Source organism: Ranitomeya imitator, chromosome 3 (assembly GCF_032444005.1).
Source record: "Ranitomeya imitator isolate aRanImi1 chromosome 3, aRanImi1.pri, whole genome shotgun sequence".
NCBI lineage: Eukaryota > Metazoa > Chordata > Amphibia > Anura > Dendrobatidae > Ranitomeya > Ranitomeya imitator.
Window position 1 is genome coordinate 39,505,624 of NC_091284.1, and position 19,738 is coordinate 39,525,361.

A 19,738-nucleotide genomic window follows, 5' to 3' on the forward strand; every position below is an offset into this window, starting at 1 on the left:
CGCAGAGGGAGCACCTCCGTACCGTTAGTCGGTGCGGAGGGTCTTTTTGCCCCTCTGCGTGGTTGTTTGTAGGTTTTTGTGTTGACCGCAAAGCTATCTTTCCTATCCTCGGTCTATTCAGTAAGTCGGGCCTCACTTTGCTAAATCTATTTCATCTCTGTGTTTGTATTTTCATCTTACTCACAGTCATTATATGTGGGGGGCTGCCTTTTCCTTTGGGGAATTTCTCTGAGGCAAGGTAGGCTTATTTTTCTATCTTCAGGGCTAGTTAGTTTCTCAGGCTGTGCCGAGTTGCATAGGGAGTGTTAGGCGCAATCCACGGCTACCTCTAGTGTGGTGTGTTAGGATTAGGGATTGCGGTCAGCAGAGTTTCCACGTCTCAGAGCTCGTCCTTTGTTTTTGGTAATTGTCAGGTCACTTTGTGTGCTCTGAACTTCAATGTCCATTGTGGTTCTGAATTACCTGTTCATAACACCCGCCGCCCCATTTCACTGAGACTACCGCATGACCTAATTTCGATATCCCCGTCAGTCTGCTCATCGCAATATGAGGCGGCCCTCATATCGGCAGCTTTTGTGACCGCCTTTTTCGGAGCACTGCGCATTAGTGAATTGCTACCGCGGTCAAAAAACGCGTCGGAAGGAGGCCTAATTAATGAGGAAATAGTAATATGCAGCAACGCCCTGCGCATCAGAGTTAGAAAATCCAAATTCGATCCCACCGGTAGGGGCGCATGGGTCCTGGTTAACTCTACAGATGGCCCAGCTTGCCCGCTAAAAATTGTTAAAAGATACGCCGTAATAAGACACGCAGGTAGATTTTTCTTCACTCATACAGACGGGTCCCCTCTGACCAAGTACCAATTTTAGGCAATGTTCAAGCTATGCTTGGAAAAAAACGGCGCAAATCCAAAGGAGTACGGAACACATTTGTTCCGGATAGGGGCGGCCTCAGAAGCAGCTAGTGCAGGAGTGTCAGAGGCCGAAGTGCAGAGAAAGGGTCGTTGGAAGTCCGCATGCTTCACCAGATACATAAGACCCGACTTGCTTAATTAACATATGTTGTCTCTTACAGGGGTTGAAGTTTGGGTTTGTAGGGGATTCCTACGTATACTGGGCTAAAAAGAGGGCCAAACTGTGGCCAGGAGGAACAAACCTTTACCTCCCGGGCATAAAAGTTAACTGGAGGGGTATCAGAGACCTCCAGTGGAAACAGGTGTTCAAGAAGATGGTTGACATAGCAACGATGGCGGAACACCCGGTGATAGTGGTGTTACACGCGGGTGGCAATGACCTTGGCAAACAAAAGGTGGCCGAATTGTACAAATGGATGACAACGGATATGGAACGGTTCAGCTGTCTATTCAGGAACATGATACTGGTGTGGTCGGATATAACACCACGGGTCGTTTGGCGAGGAGCAAGAGATAAAAAAAGCCATAGAGCGGACAAGGAGTAAATTCAATGCTCGGATTGGAAAATATGCGAGAGGAAGAGGCGATATCGGGATTCGTCACCACCAGCTACAAGGGGATAACACGCCACAATTAAGACCGGACAGAGTTCACCTAATGGACATTGGCCTCAATATTTTTCTGTCTGGTTTACAGGATGGGGATGAACAGGACCTAATATTGATGGGTGGGGTCGGAGTCCCGCGTAGGTAATACATGGGATCCTCCGTGGCGGAAGAAGCGGAGGAGGGCAAAGGTCGTAACCGCTCGTTGGGCCAATTCCCCTGTCGATCACGGACAGGAGCTCGGCGCGAGCCGCCCGTTACGATATGTAATTGCCTTTCTCTGCTTATTTAATTAATAAACTGTGACCGACCTGTTCAACCCACCTAGGACTGTGTGTGTTTCATTACAGGAGTGATGGGAGGGGGGGAAGGCACTGGTTACGACACCCAGGTCTCCACAGTCTGGCAGGCGCGGTAGTGAATAAGGTGCGCGCCTCTGTCTGGGGAGCACACAGAGAAAGCATCAGTAAAATGATGTCAGTGCCAGTTCCCCCCCTAGCATCACTCCCCCCTTAGTGATGCACTAATTAGGACACCCCCAGCCGGCCAGTGGTCACTAGAGGGGAGGGGTCCTACGGCCACTCCTACATGGGTTAAATCCAGGTGTCCGGCCGGGAACTTCCTCTTTTCCTCCCGGCGGACACCTGGAAGCTTTTGTCCCACCCTCCCTCCCCTTTTAAGGGCTAATGGCGATACTAACCGGCGTGATAATGTAAATTTGTAAAATTCTATTGAAATATTTATTTAAAAAAAAGTTGTGTATATACGTGTTTAGATATAACTAACCATAGTAATCTTTATTAAGTCCCAGCGGAAGAAGCGGAGGAGGGCAAAGGTCGTAACCGCTCGTTAGGCCAATTTCCCTGTCGATCACGGACAGGAGCTCGGCACGAGCCGCCCGTTACGATATGTAATTGCCTTTCTCTGCTTATTTAATTAATAAACTGTGACCGACCTGTTCAACCCACCTAGGACTGTGTGTGTTTCATTACAGGAGTGATGGCAGGGGGGAAGGCACTGGTTATGACACCCAGGTCTCCACAGTCTATATAATGTACAGTGCTGCCCTATATATATATAATGTACAGTGCTGCCCTATCTACATAATGTACAGTGCTGCCCTTATATATAATGTACAGTGCTACTGGAGCGCCCCCAAGGGCCGTGGGGTACTCGGATCCGGGCCCTACTTCTCTACTCAGTGGGGATGTCAAGTGGCTGACCTGGTCCGTGGCCCTCGGGACGTCCGTAGATAAAAAGGGGAAAGGTCTTTAAAGGGATAATGTTTGTGACGCCACCTGTGGTATTCGGTCAGGGTGACTGACGCTGCTTAGGGGTCCACTGGGGTGATGTTATGGCAGCTAGATGGTATACCGTCCCACAGGTGAAGTATGTCCCCAGGGCTTCCCAGAGTGTAGATGATGGATGGTGTGAGTCGCAGTGAATAAAGAGGACACAGGGTTGCAGTCTCTTTACCTTTTACTGAAGGTTCAGCATCCACAGTCCAGAGTAGGGACCACAGGGTAGGCAGAGTCCGGCCGGTCTGAAGGCAAATCCAGAGTCCCCTTATCCAGGAGGAATTCAATAGCCTTCCCCTTGCGCACAGTAACGTAGTAGGTCCCTAGTTGCATAAGCTACCATAAGGACCTCACTGTTGTTACTTCTCTCTCTGTCCCCCAGATGGTATGGATAGGACAAAGCCCATGTGACTGATGGCCTCAGGCTTGTTTATAGGGACCCTAGAGACGCCCCGACCCCCACAAGTTGCCACTGTGTCTTCTTAGGTATAAAGGTCGGACCGCCAACTTGGAATTAACTGCCCTGCCAGTCTCTGAAGTAACGGCATAGAGTTCTTTACTCCCTCGGCATTCTGGCCACCGGATCTGCGCTTCAGATGGAGGCAGCCTGCTCCTAGCTGGTCTCCCACTGATGTTTCACTCCAGTGGCTATGACTTTTTTTCTCACTCACTACAGCACAATTCCTTTCTTGTCCTTTCTTAGGATGCTACCGCATGGGTTGCAGGCGCAGCTCTGTGTCCTTCTTTCCATCCTCCTCAGACTTCAGTCTGGATCTGACCAGGGATTACCCCAGCCAGCTCGACCGGGAGACCTTTCCTCGTCGGTCCCCAGACAGGAACTCTCCTCTCCTCCTTCTGATACTGACTAACTTCCCAACCAACCCTCCAGTTTTACCCTATGTGAGGAGTGACCTAATCGATAGAACCCTCCCCCTGGTGGACTGGCGTGTGAAGTGTGTGTGTGCTGTGATACCTGGACATAAGATCTCCTTCATTGCCTTCAAAAGTAACATCACTCCCCCTGGTGGAAGAATAATATTACTGCAACGAACCAGGACTCTGCCCCCTCCCCTCCCCCCCATTAAATCCAGTACTCCCTGGAAAACAACAATACATTAGTAAAAGACATGCAAAATTTTTGAAATGCTAGTAAACAAGTTAATATATAATAAGCTTCCCTTTATGGGAGCTGAGAACACTTGAACGTTGCAAACAATAACATATTTACATTGCATTGTGCGCATAACTTTCAAAGGCAAATTGAAAAACAATTGCTATCTATCTATGAAACACAATTACCCATACAGGTATTCTATCTACTCAGTGCAAGTACCCTCTAAGGGTATACTATCATTAACCCTTAAGGTGCTAATCAACAGTTTCCTTATCTATCTTCTACTTTCACATATGCAGGACTATCTGTCTACCCCCACGGGCCTACTGCATTTTCTTTCCTAACACCTATCATTTTATTTAAAGTACATCACTCTAACATTTCCTATTCTGAACACCATAAAACATTCTATACTAACTAGCTTCTTAAGGCAACATTATTACTTTCTTTAGTAAAAGTGCAATAAGTAAACATTCCCTTTAAGGGGGAAACTCAAGTCTTTTCTGAGGTAGTGCAAACAACCAATATGCAAGTCATTTATAAACTTTAAGGCAATAGAAACTTTCACGTCATCATCAGGAACAGTTTCTTCGCAAAGTCTTCTTTTTGTAAAACCAGTAGAGAGCACCTTTAAGAAGGTGCAAACTATGTACAGGGGACAGTTTGTGAACGATTCACCGTCCATGATTCCAATGTTCTTTAAAGAAATGATAAACTGTGCAAAACTTGAAACAATAGGGATCCCGGGTAAACAAAGGGATCCCTTAAGTGTTAACCCAGGATGGGTTTTAAAGCAGCAAAGAAACAGGAAAAGTTTTAAAAGAACTATTTACATTTCCAGGGTTTCGAGGTTTATTGAAGTTCTGGAGGTAGCAATGGTCGAGGTAGCCCGGCTGGATACTGGCGGCTACCAGGTGCTACATAGGGGGCTCCCTCACTCCAGATGGGGGTTTGCGTACACACAGTCTTCTGTTTAGGAGCCGCTGGAGCTCAGGCCATCACAGAAGTCATCTCCTTGGCCACCACAGTGGTAGTAGTGGTGACGGTACAGGTCGTGGTCCGGATGATGGTACACGTCGGGGGAACGGTTGTGGTCGTTGTAACAGCAGAAGTCTGGACGCAAGGTGGCACTGTTGCCACAGGAGACGATTGGGCTGGAGCTTTGGCCTGGTGCACCGCAGGGTCTCTCTTTTTGTGCACGTTTAAGGCGAACCAGCCCTTCTCACCAAAGTGCCTAGTGTAGGTGACAGTGTCTCCTGGGTAAAGGTCTCGGTCAGGATGGCCTTCCCGTAGGTGGGATTCCACGTCCCTCCTATTTACAAAGACCTCGGCGTACAGCCCTGGCTCTTTGATGAAGCACCATCCTCCTCAGAGTTTGAAGGCTACAACGGTGCCCTGCTTACGTGGGGCCTGGTGAGTGTTACGGTCCTTGTGGGCCTGGGCCTTGACTGCTAGGTTCTTTTGGTCATGAGCCTGGCATTGGGCCTGGTATTCCTCCTCTTTCTCCTCCAAATTTCGGGCAAGTTGGGCCTGATATTCCTCCCAACTTAGCACTTCCACTGTCTCTCCCTTTTGTTGTTCTGCCCCGGGGAACCCCATGAAATCCGATCCGGGATTCACCCAGCGGTACACAGTCCGCTCCGCATAGACCTCACCTGGCAGGGTGGTGGCCGAAATTGGGGCCTTCAGGAATTGCTCCATGCCCGTGGCCCGGTCCCAGGGCTCTAGGTGCTGGAGGCGGTGAGCCCCGCGGGGAGGTGGTGCGGCGACAGGGCCCACTAGCAGGTCCTCAGTCACCGAAGCAGGGTCAGCGTCCTTACCTGCCACCACGGTGTCCTGGGTTTCGACTGGCTCCACCGGCGGCGGTGTCCGCGATGGTGTCGGTAGCGACTCCGGTAGCGCTGCGAGGAGTGATGTCAGCGCCGGTGAATCTTCTGCAGGCGCCACCTGGTGCGAGGCCTTGGTCTTCACCTGCAGCTGCAGGAGTTGATCTATCAGCTCCTCCATTCCAAGCTGCAGGGAGTCAGCGTCCTCAGTGGAGGTCTGGCTGCAGTGCCCTTCCGGGTAGCTGGGGGAGTCCTCTACTCCGACCCCACGCTCTGGCTCCGGCCCGCTCACATGACCGGGATCTGCTGGGCGGGTTTGAGACCTGGAGCGCATAGATGAGGCTCTGCTTGCGGTTCACGACTTGGGTCGGATGTGACCATTATTTAAACAGAACTGAGATCTTGATTAAGCCACGCCCCTGAGGAAGCGGTAACTACTGAACGCGAAACGCGCGTTGGGGTACGTGACCAGGATCCAGACGAGACCTCCATTCTACATGGGTAATTAACTTCCCTTTATTGCACTCTTTGCACACGGGTTCATGGCGATTATAGCAGCACTGATAATGCGCTTATACTACTAAGTTATGCCGCCTTATATGTTTACTAATTAACAACTACTTTTGTTACTGTCCCGGACTGTGTTTTTAGGTCACTATTTGTATCTATGGATTTAGTCACAAATTTTCAACAATTTTTTATATGGTAATATTATGTATGTGAAAATTACGTGTTTTCAATAAACTATATAATTTTGGTCTACTTTTTTGGCTATTTTTGACTCATGGTTCTCCTATTTGGTAATATTGATGGTTGAGTCGCCATTTTTTTAATTTGATTTACGGCTGATGCTTATTCATGACAATGTGCAAAATGTAGTCGGTCCAGCCTGTGCAGTAATAGCGCCACAGGCTATAAGATCCAGGAAAAAGATGTGCACACTGTCACTGGGTTGGTGCAGGCATGAACAAAATAGTCCAAGTATAGGAAAAATCACCTGGTGGGTGTGCGGACGCGCTTCCACACAACTCCACCAGAGCTGCCCTATGGGAACTCAGCTCTTTCTCCTCTCCTCTACCTCTTTGGCATAAGTGAGGTTTTGATAAAGACCTGCTGGGGTCGAAACGTTACCCGAATTGAATAGTCCGCCACCCATTTACCTCCTAAAAAAGCACCTGGTGATGTTTATTGTATATGTTAATAAAGAAACTACACAGTTTGCTGAACTTTCAACCATTTGAGTGCGGCTGATTTTTCCTATACACGTGCTATAAGATGTCAGAATATCAGCCTGACTTTGTGGAGTTCCTCCTTACTCTTCTTAGGTTTGCCCTCGAGCACAATTTTTTCATATTTAAACAGAGTATCTACCTATAATAGCAAGGGACTGCAATAGGGGCGGCCTTCGCATCTTCTTATGCCAACCTATTTATGGGAATGTGGGAGAGGGACATCTTTTTCTCCAAACCAGTGGCACACATTGAGCGGGTCCTGTTCTGGGCCCGCTACATAGACGATATCCTCATGGTTTAAACAAGGTACCAGACAACCACATAATGCTTTAGATATTGCGTACAGTTATGCCATAGGGAACAAAGTTACCCCACACCATATAAACATAGAAGATCGGAGGAAACAGGAGTATTTAGGGTTAAAAAATAGTAAGCTTTATTACAAAAACATATCAAGTCATATAAATATATTCCAAAAAGTGATACTAAAACCGGATGATGTGCCAGATCAATAGCGCTACCTATGCCCCAATAGTACATAATACATAGTGAGAGGTAAAGGGGAAAGTATGTTCCAAATAAAAATAAAAAAATTCTATGTTCTGACCAAGTGGTCAAAAATGTGCAAATATGCAGCAGGAACAACACGCACCAAAGGATAGATGGGGGAAGTGGCACTAGATCGCATCCAAGAGCGCCCCAACGTACGTTTCGCTTTTTAGTATATCAGCTTTATCAAGGGGATATCCTCATGGAGTGGCAAGGCCCAGAGCGGGACCTTCTTGACTTCATTGGACTATTGAATGATAATAGATACAACATCAAATTGTCTCATAAACACAGCCAAATTTCCATTGATTTCCTTGACATCCAGATCACAGGTTCTCAAGGTGGCTATCTGGAGACCAATGTATACCGCAAGGACACTGCGGTAAATTCATTCCTTCATGCCTCTTCCTCCCACCCACAACCTCTCATTTCCAGTATACCTGTTGGACAATTCCTCAGAGCTAAGCGAATATGCTCGAATGAAAAGAATTTTAATGAGCAAGCAAGAGTCTTGACTACCCGTTTTCAGGAAAGAGGATACTCGAATAGGAGTATCAAGAAGGGCCTAAAAAGAACTGAAAAAGCCAATCGGCTGGAACTATTAAAACCTTGCACTAAGCCCACCTTTGACACGCAAATAGGATTGATCACCATGTATAGCAATAATTGGCATGATATGAAAATGGCTCTGGTGAAATATTGGCCACTACTAAAGATAGATCGCACCCTCTCCAAACATTTGCCAGACCATCCCTCCATCACTTACAAGAAATCCCCCAACCTCAAGGACCAATTGGTCCGGAGCTACTATCCTGGTCCTTCTCTGTAAAAAGCGTTCTCCTCGAAAGGACCTAAATGGGGCTTCTATCCATGCGGCGACTGCATCGCTTGCCCCAATATGTTGCGGTCCACTACCTTCAAATCCTGTGATGGAAAGACGACGTTCTCCATCACACAATATATCACGTGTAATACCATTGGGGTGATTTATTACATCTTTTGCCCTTGCCCTAAAGCAGAGGTCCCCAACTCCAGTCCTCAAGGCCCACCAACAGGTCATGTTTTCAGGATTTCCTTTGCATTGCACAGGTGATGCAATTATTACCTGGGCAAAACTAAGGAAATCCTGAAAACATGACATGTTGGTGGGCCTTGAGGACTGGAGTTGGGGACCTCTGCCCTAAAGTATATGTAGGTCTCACTTCTAGACCTCTTAAAACCATAATCAGGGAGCATTATCGTGACATTATGAATGCTCGTGAGACAGAAGATCCCACACTTCTCAAATCGGTGCCCAAACACTTTAAAATGGCTCATGACTGTAATGCTTCTCTCTTGAAGGCTATAGGCATAGACAAAATACACATAGACTCTAGAGGAGGTAATTGGAGATAATCACTTGCCCAATTGGAAGCCCGATGGATCTACAGGATAGGATCAGTTCAACCAGTTGGTCTAAATGAAATTCTTAGTTTTGGCCCATTTCTCTAATCATATTTAGTTGTTTTATCATGTTTTTAAAATTCTTTTATTCTCCCTTCTTCAGTAGATTATCACTATGATCTGTTCAGCCATTTATGTTGCACCTTTTTTCTTGTCACCGTCTACTGTGGACATTCCTGGCACCAGACTGTCGGTTTCTGCAGAATTTTCTGGCACCTTTAATATGGACCACCTTTGATGACACTGCTGCCTGCTGTGTGGGACTTCGAACCGATCCTGTATTACATGCATTGGGATTTTATATCCTTGTACTTATGATGTCACTTATTATTTTTATAGTCATATACTATTTAGTACATTTTTTATATTTACTGCTCCCTGATGTACTTTTTAATTCTCACACTTTTTATATATAATCATATGTACTTTTAAACATTTTATATATGTGTAAAATCTTTGAATAATTCCTCTTCACCTGTGCATCAACTATGGAATATACTTCCCCCATTACCCGTCACTTTTGATTATTTTATTTCATTCCCCTGGCCTGACACCAGTGGCGTAACTACAAAGTTAGGGGCCCCGGTGCGAACTTCCAAATGGGGCCCCCCCCCTGCAGCCCTGCCATACAACTCAATGTAACCCCCATAGAATAATGGCCACACATGATGCTCAATACTGTATAACGGCCACCACACATGATGCTCCATACTGTATAATGGCCACACATGATGCTGCATACTGTATAATGGCCACACATGATGCTCCATACTGTATAATGGCCACACATGATGCTGCATACTGTATAACGGCCACACATGATGCTCAATACTGTATAATGACCCCCCTCCTGTATGCATGGCTCATCTCCCTCCTATCCCATATACATAGCTCATATTACCCCTCCTGTATGCATGACTCATATTCCCCCCTGCATGGCTCATATTCCCCCCTGCATGGCTCATATTCCCCCCTGCATGGCTCATATTCCCCCCTGCATGGCTCATATTCCCCCCTGCATGGCTCATATTCCCCCCTGTATGCAGGCTTAGCTCTCCGCTCCTGCTCGGCGCGCCGGCTTATGTCCTCCTTCATCCCCCACCCCCCCGTTCCCCCGTCCCCCCGTCCCTCATACTCACCTGTCTTCCCACTGCACGGCCGTGCCGACATCCCTCGCGCTCTGTCCCGACTCCAGACGGCGGCGCCGGCGCAGCACCTTCTTCCTGCTTGAGCGGTCATGTGACACCGTTCATTAAGATCATGAATATGCGCATATTCATGATCTTAATGAGCGGTGTCACGTGACCGCTCAAGCAGGAACGAGCTGCAGTGCAGACGCCGAGACCATCGCAGGAGCAGGGTGAGTATTCAAGGCAGCGGCGGCGGCGGCGGGGAAGAGGGGGGAGGCCCTGGAGCGGGGGGAGGCACTGCCAGTCCGAGCCTGCCTGCCGGGCCCGGGCCCCTGACCTGCCGGGCCCGGTCGCACTGGCGACCGCTGCGACCGCGGTAGTTACGCCACTGCCTGACACTTATGCCAGCCTTTAAGCAGGTTTTTACACCGGGCCTCATTTTCCCTTGTCACTCCAATCTCCCCTGCCACCTTTTAGCACCACAGCCTTTCACGTAGTGCACCCCTTCACCTACTTCTCTACACTCTCATTCTTACCTCAGGACTCTGTGCCCTTATCACTGATTTCAGATCCAGGATCCTCCCTCTACAGTCCTTTGGTTTACTCCTCATATAGCCCGCGGCGCTATTACTGCACAGGCTGGACCGACTACATTTTGCACATTGTGTCTTCACAATTTTAAACTCTATACCATTTATTTGTTATATTCTGTTTTTAAATTGATTGAAATAAAATGTTGATACTTTTAAGGCAATAGCTTTTTCGTTTTTCGGATGTATTTACTCTTTGCAAGCTGCGTTATATAATGTACAGTGCTGTCCTATATAATGTACAGTGCTGTCCTATATAATGTACAGTGTTGCCCGTATATATAATGTACAGTGCTGACCTATATATATAATGTACAGTGCTGCCATATATATAATGTACAGTGCTGCCATATATATAATGTACAGTGCTGCCCCTATATATAATGTACAGTGCTGCCCTATATATAATGTACAGTGCTGCCCCTATATATAATGTACAGTGCTGCCCCTATATATAATGTACAGTGCTGCCCCTATATATAATGTACAGTGCTGCCCTATATATAATGTACAGTGCTGCCCCTATATATAATGTACAGTGCTGCCCCTATATATAATGTACAGTGCTGCCCCTATATATAATGTACAGTGCTGCCATATATATAATGTACAGTGCTGCCCCTATATATAATGTACAGTGCTGCCCTATATATAATGTACAGTGCTGCCCCTATATATAATGTACAGTGCTGCCATATATATATAATGTACAGTGCTGCCCCTATATATAATGTACAGTGCTGCCCCTATATATAATGTACAGTGCTGCCATATATATAATGTACAGTGCTGCCCCTATATATAATGTACAGTGCTGCCCTATATATAATGTACAGTGCTGCCCCTATATATAATGTACAGTGCTGCCATATATATAATGTACAGTGCTGCCATATATATAATGTACAGTGCTGCCCTATATATAATGTACAGTGCTGCCATATATATAATGTACAGTGCTGCCCTATATATATAATGTACAGTGCTGCCCTGTGTATATATATAATGTACAGTGCTGCCATATATATAATGTACAGTGCTGCCCCTATATATAATGTACAGTGCTGCCTTATATATAATGTACAGTGCTGCCCCTATATATAATGTACAGTGCTGCCATATATATAATGTACAGTGCTGCCATATATATAATGTACAGTGCTGCCCTATATATAATATACAGTGCTGCCATATATATATAATGTACAGTGCTGCCCTATATATATAATGTACAGTGCTGCCCTGTGTATATATATAATGTACAGTGCTGCCCTGTGTATATATATAATGTTCAATGCTGCCATATATATAATGTACAGTGCTGCCCCTATATATAATGTACAGTGCTGCCCTATATATAATGTACAGTGCTGCCCCTATATATAATGTACAGTGCTGCCATATATATAATGTACAGTGCTGCCATATATATAATGTACAGTGCTGCCCTATATATAATGTACAGTGCTGCCCTATATATAATGTACAGTGCTGCCATATATATATAATGTACAGTGCTGCCCTATATATATAATGTACAGTGCTGCCCTGTGTATATATATAATGTACAGTGCTGCCATATATATAATGTACAGTGCTGCCCTATATATAATGTACAGTGCTGCCATATATATATAATGTACAGTGCTGCCCTATATAATGTACAGTGCTGCCCTGTGTATATATATATAATGTACAGTGCTGCCATATATATAATGTACAGTGCTGCCCCTATATATAATGTACAGTGCTGCCTTATATATAATGTACAGTGCTGCCCCTATATATAATGTACAGTGCTGCCATATATATAATGTACAGTGCTGCCATATAAATAATGTACAGTGCTGCCCTATATATAATGTACAGTGCTGCCATATATATATAATGTACAGTGCTGCCATATATATATATAATGTACAGTGCTGCCCTATATATACAATGTACAGTGCTGCCCTGTGTATATATATAATGTACAGTGCTGCCATATATATAATGTACAGTGCTGCCCTATATATAATGTACAGTGCTGCCATATATATATATAATGTACAGTGCTGCCCTATATATACAATGTACAGTGCTGCCCTGTGTATATATATATAATATACAGTGCTGCCCTATATATAATGTACAGTGCTGCCATATATATAATGTACAGTGCTGCCCTATATATAATGTACAGTGCTGCCATATATATATAATGTACAGTGCTGACCTATATATATATAATGTACAGTGCTGCCCTGTGTATATATATAATGTACAGTGCTGCCATATATAATGTACAGTGCTGCCCCTATATATAATGTACAGTGCTGCCCTATATATAATGTACAGTGCTGCCCCTATATATAATGTACAGTGCTGCCATATATATAATGTACAGTGCTGCCATATATATAATGTACAGTGCTGCCCTATATATAATGTACAGTGCTGCCATATATATATAACTAGACTGTGGCCCGATTCTAACGCATCGGGTATTCTAGAATATGCATCTCCCCGTAGTTTATGAACAATGATGATTCCAGAATTCGCGGCAGACTGTGCCCGTCGCTGATTGGTCGAGGCAACCTTTATGACATCATCGTCGCCATTGCAACCATTATGACATCATCGTCGCTGTGCCCATCGCTGATTGGTCGAGGCAACCTTTATGACATCATTGTCGCCATGGCAACCATTATGACATCATCGTCGCTGTGCCCGTTGCTGATTGGTCGAGGCCTGGCGGCCTCAACCAATCAGACGCGGGATGTCTACGTCCTTTATGACATCATCGTCACTGTGCTCGTCGCTGATTGGTCGAGGCCTGGCGGCCTGGCGGCCTCGACCAATCAGAGACGCGGGATTTCTAACGCATCGGGTATTCTAGAATATGCATGTCCCCTTAGTATATGGACAATGATGATTCCAGAATTCGCGGCAGACTGTGCCCGTCGCTGATTGGTCGAGGCAACCTTTATGACATCATCGTCGCCATGGCAACTATTATGACATCATCGTCGCTGTGCCCGTTGCTGATTGGTCGAGGCCTGGCGGTCTCGACCAATCAGAGACGCGGGATGTCTACGTCCTTTATGACATCATCGTCGCTGTGCCCGTTGCTGATTGGTCGAGGCCTGGCGGCCTCGACCAATCAGAGACGCGGGATTTCTACGTCGATGCTGTGCCGGTCTCTGATTGGTCGAGGCAACCTTTATGACATCATCGTCGCCATGGCAACCATTATGACATCATCGTCGCTGTGTATTCTAGCATCGGGTATTCTAGAATATGCATGTCCCCGTAGTATATGGACAATGATGATTCCAGAATTCGCGGCAGACTGTGCCCGTCGCTGCTTGGTCGAGGCAACCTTTATGACATCATCGTCGCCATGGCAACCATTATGACATCATCGTCGCTGTGCCCGTTGCTGATTGGTCGAGGCCTGGCGGCCTCGACCAATCAGAGACGCGGGATTTCTACGTCGATGCTGTGCCGGTCTCTGATTGGTCGAGGCCTGGCGGCCTCGACCAATCAGAGAGCCGGGATTTCCAGGACAGACAGACAGACAGACGGAAAAACCCTTAGACAATTATATATATAGATGTACAGTGCTGCCCTGTGTATATATATAATGTACAGTGCTGCCTCTATATAATATAGTGTTGCCCCTATATATAATGTACAGTGCTGCCATATATATAATGTACAGTGCTGCCCCTATATAATGTACAGTGATGCCCTATATAGAAAATGTATAGTGCCGCCCTATATATATAATGTATAGTGCCGCCCTATATATATATAATGTACAGTGCCGTCCTATCTATATAATGTACAGTGCCGCCCTATATATATATAATGTACAGTGCCGCCCTATATATATAATGTACAGTGCCGCCCTATATATATAATGTACAGTGCCGCCCTATATATATAATGTACAGTGCTGCCCTATGTATATATAATGTACAGTGCCGCCCTATATATATAATGTACAGTGCTGCCCTATGTATATATAATGTACAGTGCTGCCCTATCTATATAATGTACAGTGCTGCCCTATGTATATATAATGTACAGTGCCACCCTATCTATACAATGTACAGTGCCGCCCTATATATCTAGTATACAGTACCGCCCTATCTATATAATGTACAGTGCTGCCCTATCTATATAATGTACAGTGCTGCCCTATCTATATAATGTACAGTGCTGCCCCTATATATATAATGTACAGTGCTGCCGTATCTATATAATGTACAGTGCTGCCATATATATATATATATAATATATAGTGCTGCCCTATATATATAATGTACAGTGCTGCCCTATCTATATAATGTACAGTACTGCCCTATCTATCTATCTATCTATATATATATATATATATATATATATATATATAATGTACAGTGCTGCCCCTATATATATATATAATGTACATTGCTGCCCTATATATAATGTACAGTGCCGCCATATCTATATAGTGTACAGTACTGCCCTATATATATAATGTACAGTGCTGCACTATATATATATATATATATATATACTAGATGGTGGCCCGATTCTAACGCATCGGGTATTCTAGAATATGCATGTCCATGTAGTATATTGCACAGCCATGTAGTATATTGCACAGCCACGTAGTATATTGCACAGACACGTAGTATATTGCCCAGTCACGTAGTATATTGCCCAGCCACGTAGTATATTGCCCAGTTACGTAGTATATAGCGCAGACACGTAGTATTTTGCCCAGCCACGTAGTATATTGCACAGCCACATAGTATATTGCCCAGCCACGTAGTATATTGCCCAGCCACATAGTATATTGCCCACCACGTAGTATATTGCCCAGTCACGTAGTATATTGCCCAGCCACATAGTATATTGCCCAGCCACGTAGTATATTGCCCAGTCACGTAGTATATTGCCCAGCCACGTAGTATATTGCTCAGTCACGTAGTATATTGCCCAGCCACGTAGTATATTGCCCAGCCACATAGTATATTGCACAGCCACGTAGTATATTGCACAGCCCATGTAGTATATTGCACAGCCCACGTAGTATATAGCACAGCCCACGTAGTATATTGGCCAGCCACGTAGTATATTGCCCAGTGACGTAGTATACAGCACAGTGCCACGTAATATATTGCCCAGCTATGTAGTATATTGCCCAGCTATGTAGTATATTGCCCAGTGACGTAGTATACAGCACAGAGCCACGTAGTATATGGCCCAGTTACGTAGTATATTGCCCAGCCACGTAGTATATTGCCCAGTTACGTAGTATATTGCCCAGTGACGTAGTATACAGCACAGACCCACGTAGTATATTGCCCAGTCACGTAGTATATTGCCCAGCTACATAGTATATTGCCCAGTTACGTAGTATATTGCCCAGCCACGTAGTATATTGCCCAGCCACGTAGTATATTGCACAGCCACGTAGTATATTGCCCAGCCACGTAGTATATTGCCTAGCCACATAGTATATTGCCCAGCCACGTAGTATATTGCCCACTCACGTAGTATATTGCCCAGCCACGTAGTATATTGCCCAGTTACGTAGTATATTGCCCAGCCACGTAGTATATTGCCCAGCCACGTAGTATATTGCCCAGTTACGTAGTATATTGCACAGCCACATAGTATATTGCCCAGCCACGTAGTATATTGCCCAGTCACGTAGTATATTGCCCAGCCACATAGTATATTGCACAGCCCACGTAGTATATTGCCCAGCCACGTAATATATTGGCCAGCCACGTAGTATATTGCCCAGCCACGTAGTATATTGCCCAGTGACGTAGTATACAGCACAGTGCCACTTAATATATTGCCCAGCTATGTAGTATATTGCCCAGCTATGTAGTATATTGCCCAGTGACGTAGTATACAGCACAGAGCCACGTAGTATATGGCCCAGTTACGTAGTATATTGCCAGCCACGTAGTATATTGCCCAGTTACGTAGTATATTGCCCAGTGACGTAGTATACAGCACAGAGCCACGTAGTATATTGCCCAGTCACGTAGTATATTGCCCAGCTACGTAGTATATTGCCCAGTTACGTAGTATATTGCCCAGCCACGTAGTATATTGCCCAGTTACGTGGTATATTGCCCAGCCACGTAGTATATTGCCCAGCCACGTAGTATATTGCCCAGTTACGTACAGCACAGAGCCACGTAGTATATTGCCCAGTCACGTAGTATATTGCGCAGTCACGTAGTATATTGCCCAGTCACGTAGTATTTTGCCCAGTGACGTAGTATATTGCCCAGCCACGTAGTATATTGCCCAGCCACGTAGTATATTGCCCAGTTACGTAGTATATTGCCCAGTGACATAGTATATTGCCCAGCCACGTGGTATATTGCCCAGCCACGTAGTATATTGCCCAGCCACGTAGTATATTGCCCAGTTACGTAGTATATTGCCCAGTGACGTAGTATATTGCCCAGCCACGTGGTATATTGCCCAGTGACGTACAGCACAGAGCCACGTAGTATATTGCCCAGTCACGTAGTATATTGCGCAGTCACGTAGTATATTGCCCAGTCACGTAGTATATTGCCCAGTGACTTAGTATATTGCCCAGTCACGTAGTATTTTGCCCAGTGACGTAGTATATTGCCCAGTCACGTAGTATATTGCCCAGTGACTTAGTATATTGCCCAGTCACGTAGTATTTTCCCCAGTGACGTAGTATATTGCCCAGTAGTATACAGCACAGAGCCACGTAGTATATTGCACGGCGACATAGTATACAGCACAGAGCCTCGTAGTATATTGCCCAGCCACGTAGTATATTGCCCAGTCACGTAGTATTTTGCCCAGTGACGTAGTATATTGCCCAGTCACGTAGTATATTACCCAGTGACTTAGTATATTGCCCAGTCACGTAGTATTTTGCCCAGTGACGTAGTATATTGCCCAGTAGTATACAGCACAGAGCCACGTAGTATATTGCACGGCGACGTAGCATACAGCACAGAGCCTCGTAGTATATTGCCCAGTCACGTAGTATATTGCCCAGCCACGTAGTATATTGCCCAGTTACGTAGTATATTGCCCAGCCACATAGTATATCTAATCACACAACCAAGTACTTCAATAAAGCCACAAGTGCTATGTGCAAAAAGAGGGATAAAAAATGCTCAATATCTACCTTATGGGGTCGCCACGTCCCATAGTTGCGCACCCCCTGACGAAGGATAACTTCCGAAACGCGAGTCAGGGTTGCGCAACTACGGGACGTGGCGACCCCATAAGGTAGATATTGAGCATTTTTTATCCCTCTTTTTGCACATAGCAATTTTGGCTTTATTGAAACAATTGGTTGTGTGATTAGATTTTGATATTTGAATTGCTGCTCTTGCACATTGCACTTTGTATATGATAATATTTTATACCTGGACTTAATACACTCCCTATATTTTTTTTAATTATTTGAGCACACAATTATATATTTGCACATTTTGAGTTTTTTATCATTGAGGGATTTATTGATATACCGTATATATATTCAGGGTGGACCATTACTACTTTTTTCGTGTAAGCAACTATATGTGTTGTTCTTTAGTCCTGTCATGCGCACAGGTATCTGTATTTTAATTTTGCCATCAGTAATTAATAAAGGCATTTTATAATCTATTACCTGTGTGGTGCTTCTCTGGTAATCCATAGATTGGTTGTTTAGGCTGTTCTTCTTGGTTTGGTGGTTTCCACTTCTTTCACAGAGTATCGGACTATTGAATCTGTATTTTTTATACATATTTTATATTGTTTTTATATTTGTATTGGAGTAATTTTCGGTACATCTGTGTTTTTAATCTAAAGTGTCAGATCAGCGATCTGTCACTATAATGTGATGTCCCCCCCCTTAGGCAATGAAAAAAGTAAAAAAAAAATATTTACATGTGTAAAAAACAAAAATAAATTCCTAAATAAAAAAAATAAATATATATATATATTGTTCCAATAAATACATTTCTTTACCTAATTAAAAAAAAAACTATAAAAGTACACATATTTAGTATCGCCACGTCCGTAACGACCCGACCTATAAAACTGTCCCACTAGTTAACCCCTTCAGCGAACACCGTAAAAAAAAGAGGCAAAAAACGACGCTTTATTATCATACCGCCAAACAAAAGGTGGAATAACACGCGATCAAAAAGATGGATATAAATAACCATGGTACCGCTGAAAACGTCATCTTGTCCCGCCATACAGCATGATCAACAAAAAAATAAAAAAGTTCTAGTCCTCAAAATAAAGCGATACAAGAATAATTATTTTTTATATAAAATAGTTTTTATCGTATAAAAGCGCCAAAACATAAAAAAGATATAAATGAGGTATTGCTGTAATCATTCTGACTTGAAGAATAAAACTGCATTATCAATTTTACCAAACGTGGAACGGTATAAGCGCCCCCCCAAAAGAAATTCATGAATAACTGGTTTTTGTTCATTCTACCTCACAAAAATCGGAATAAAAAGCGATCAAAAAATGTCACGTGCCCAAAAATGGAACCAATAAAAACGTCATCTCGTCCCGCAAAAAACAAGACCTCGCATGACTCTGTGGACCAAAATATGGAAAAATTATAGCTCTCAAAATGTGGAGATGCAAAAAATATTTTTTTGCAATAAAAAGCGTCTTTTAGTGTGTGTGTTACGGCTGCCAATCATAAAAATCCGCTTAAAAACGCGCTAAAAAAGTAAATCAAACCCCCCCTTCATCACCCCCTTAGTTAGGGAAAAATTATAACATTTTAAAAAATGTATTTGTTTCCATTTTCCCATTAGGGTTAGGGTCAGGGTTGGGCCTAAAGTTAGGGTTAGGGTTGGGGCTAAAGTTAGGGTTGGGGTTAGAGATAGGGTTGGGGCTAAAGTTAGGGTTAGGGTGGGTCTAAAGTTAGGGTTAGGGTTGGGGCTAAAGTTAGGGTTGGGGTTAGGGTTGGGGCTAAAGTTAGGGCTGGGGTTGGGGTTAAAGTCAGTGTTGGGGATAAATTTAGGGTTAGG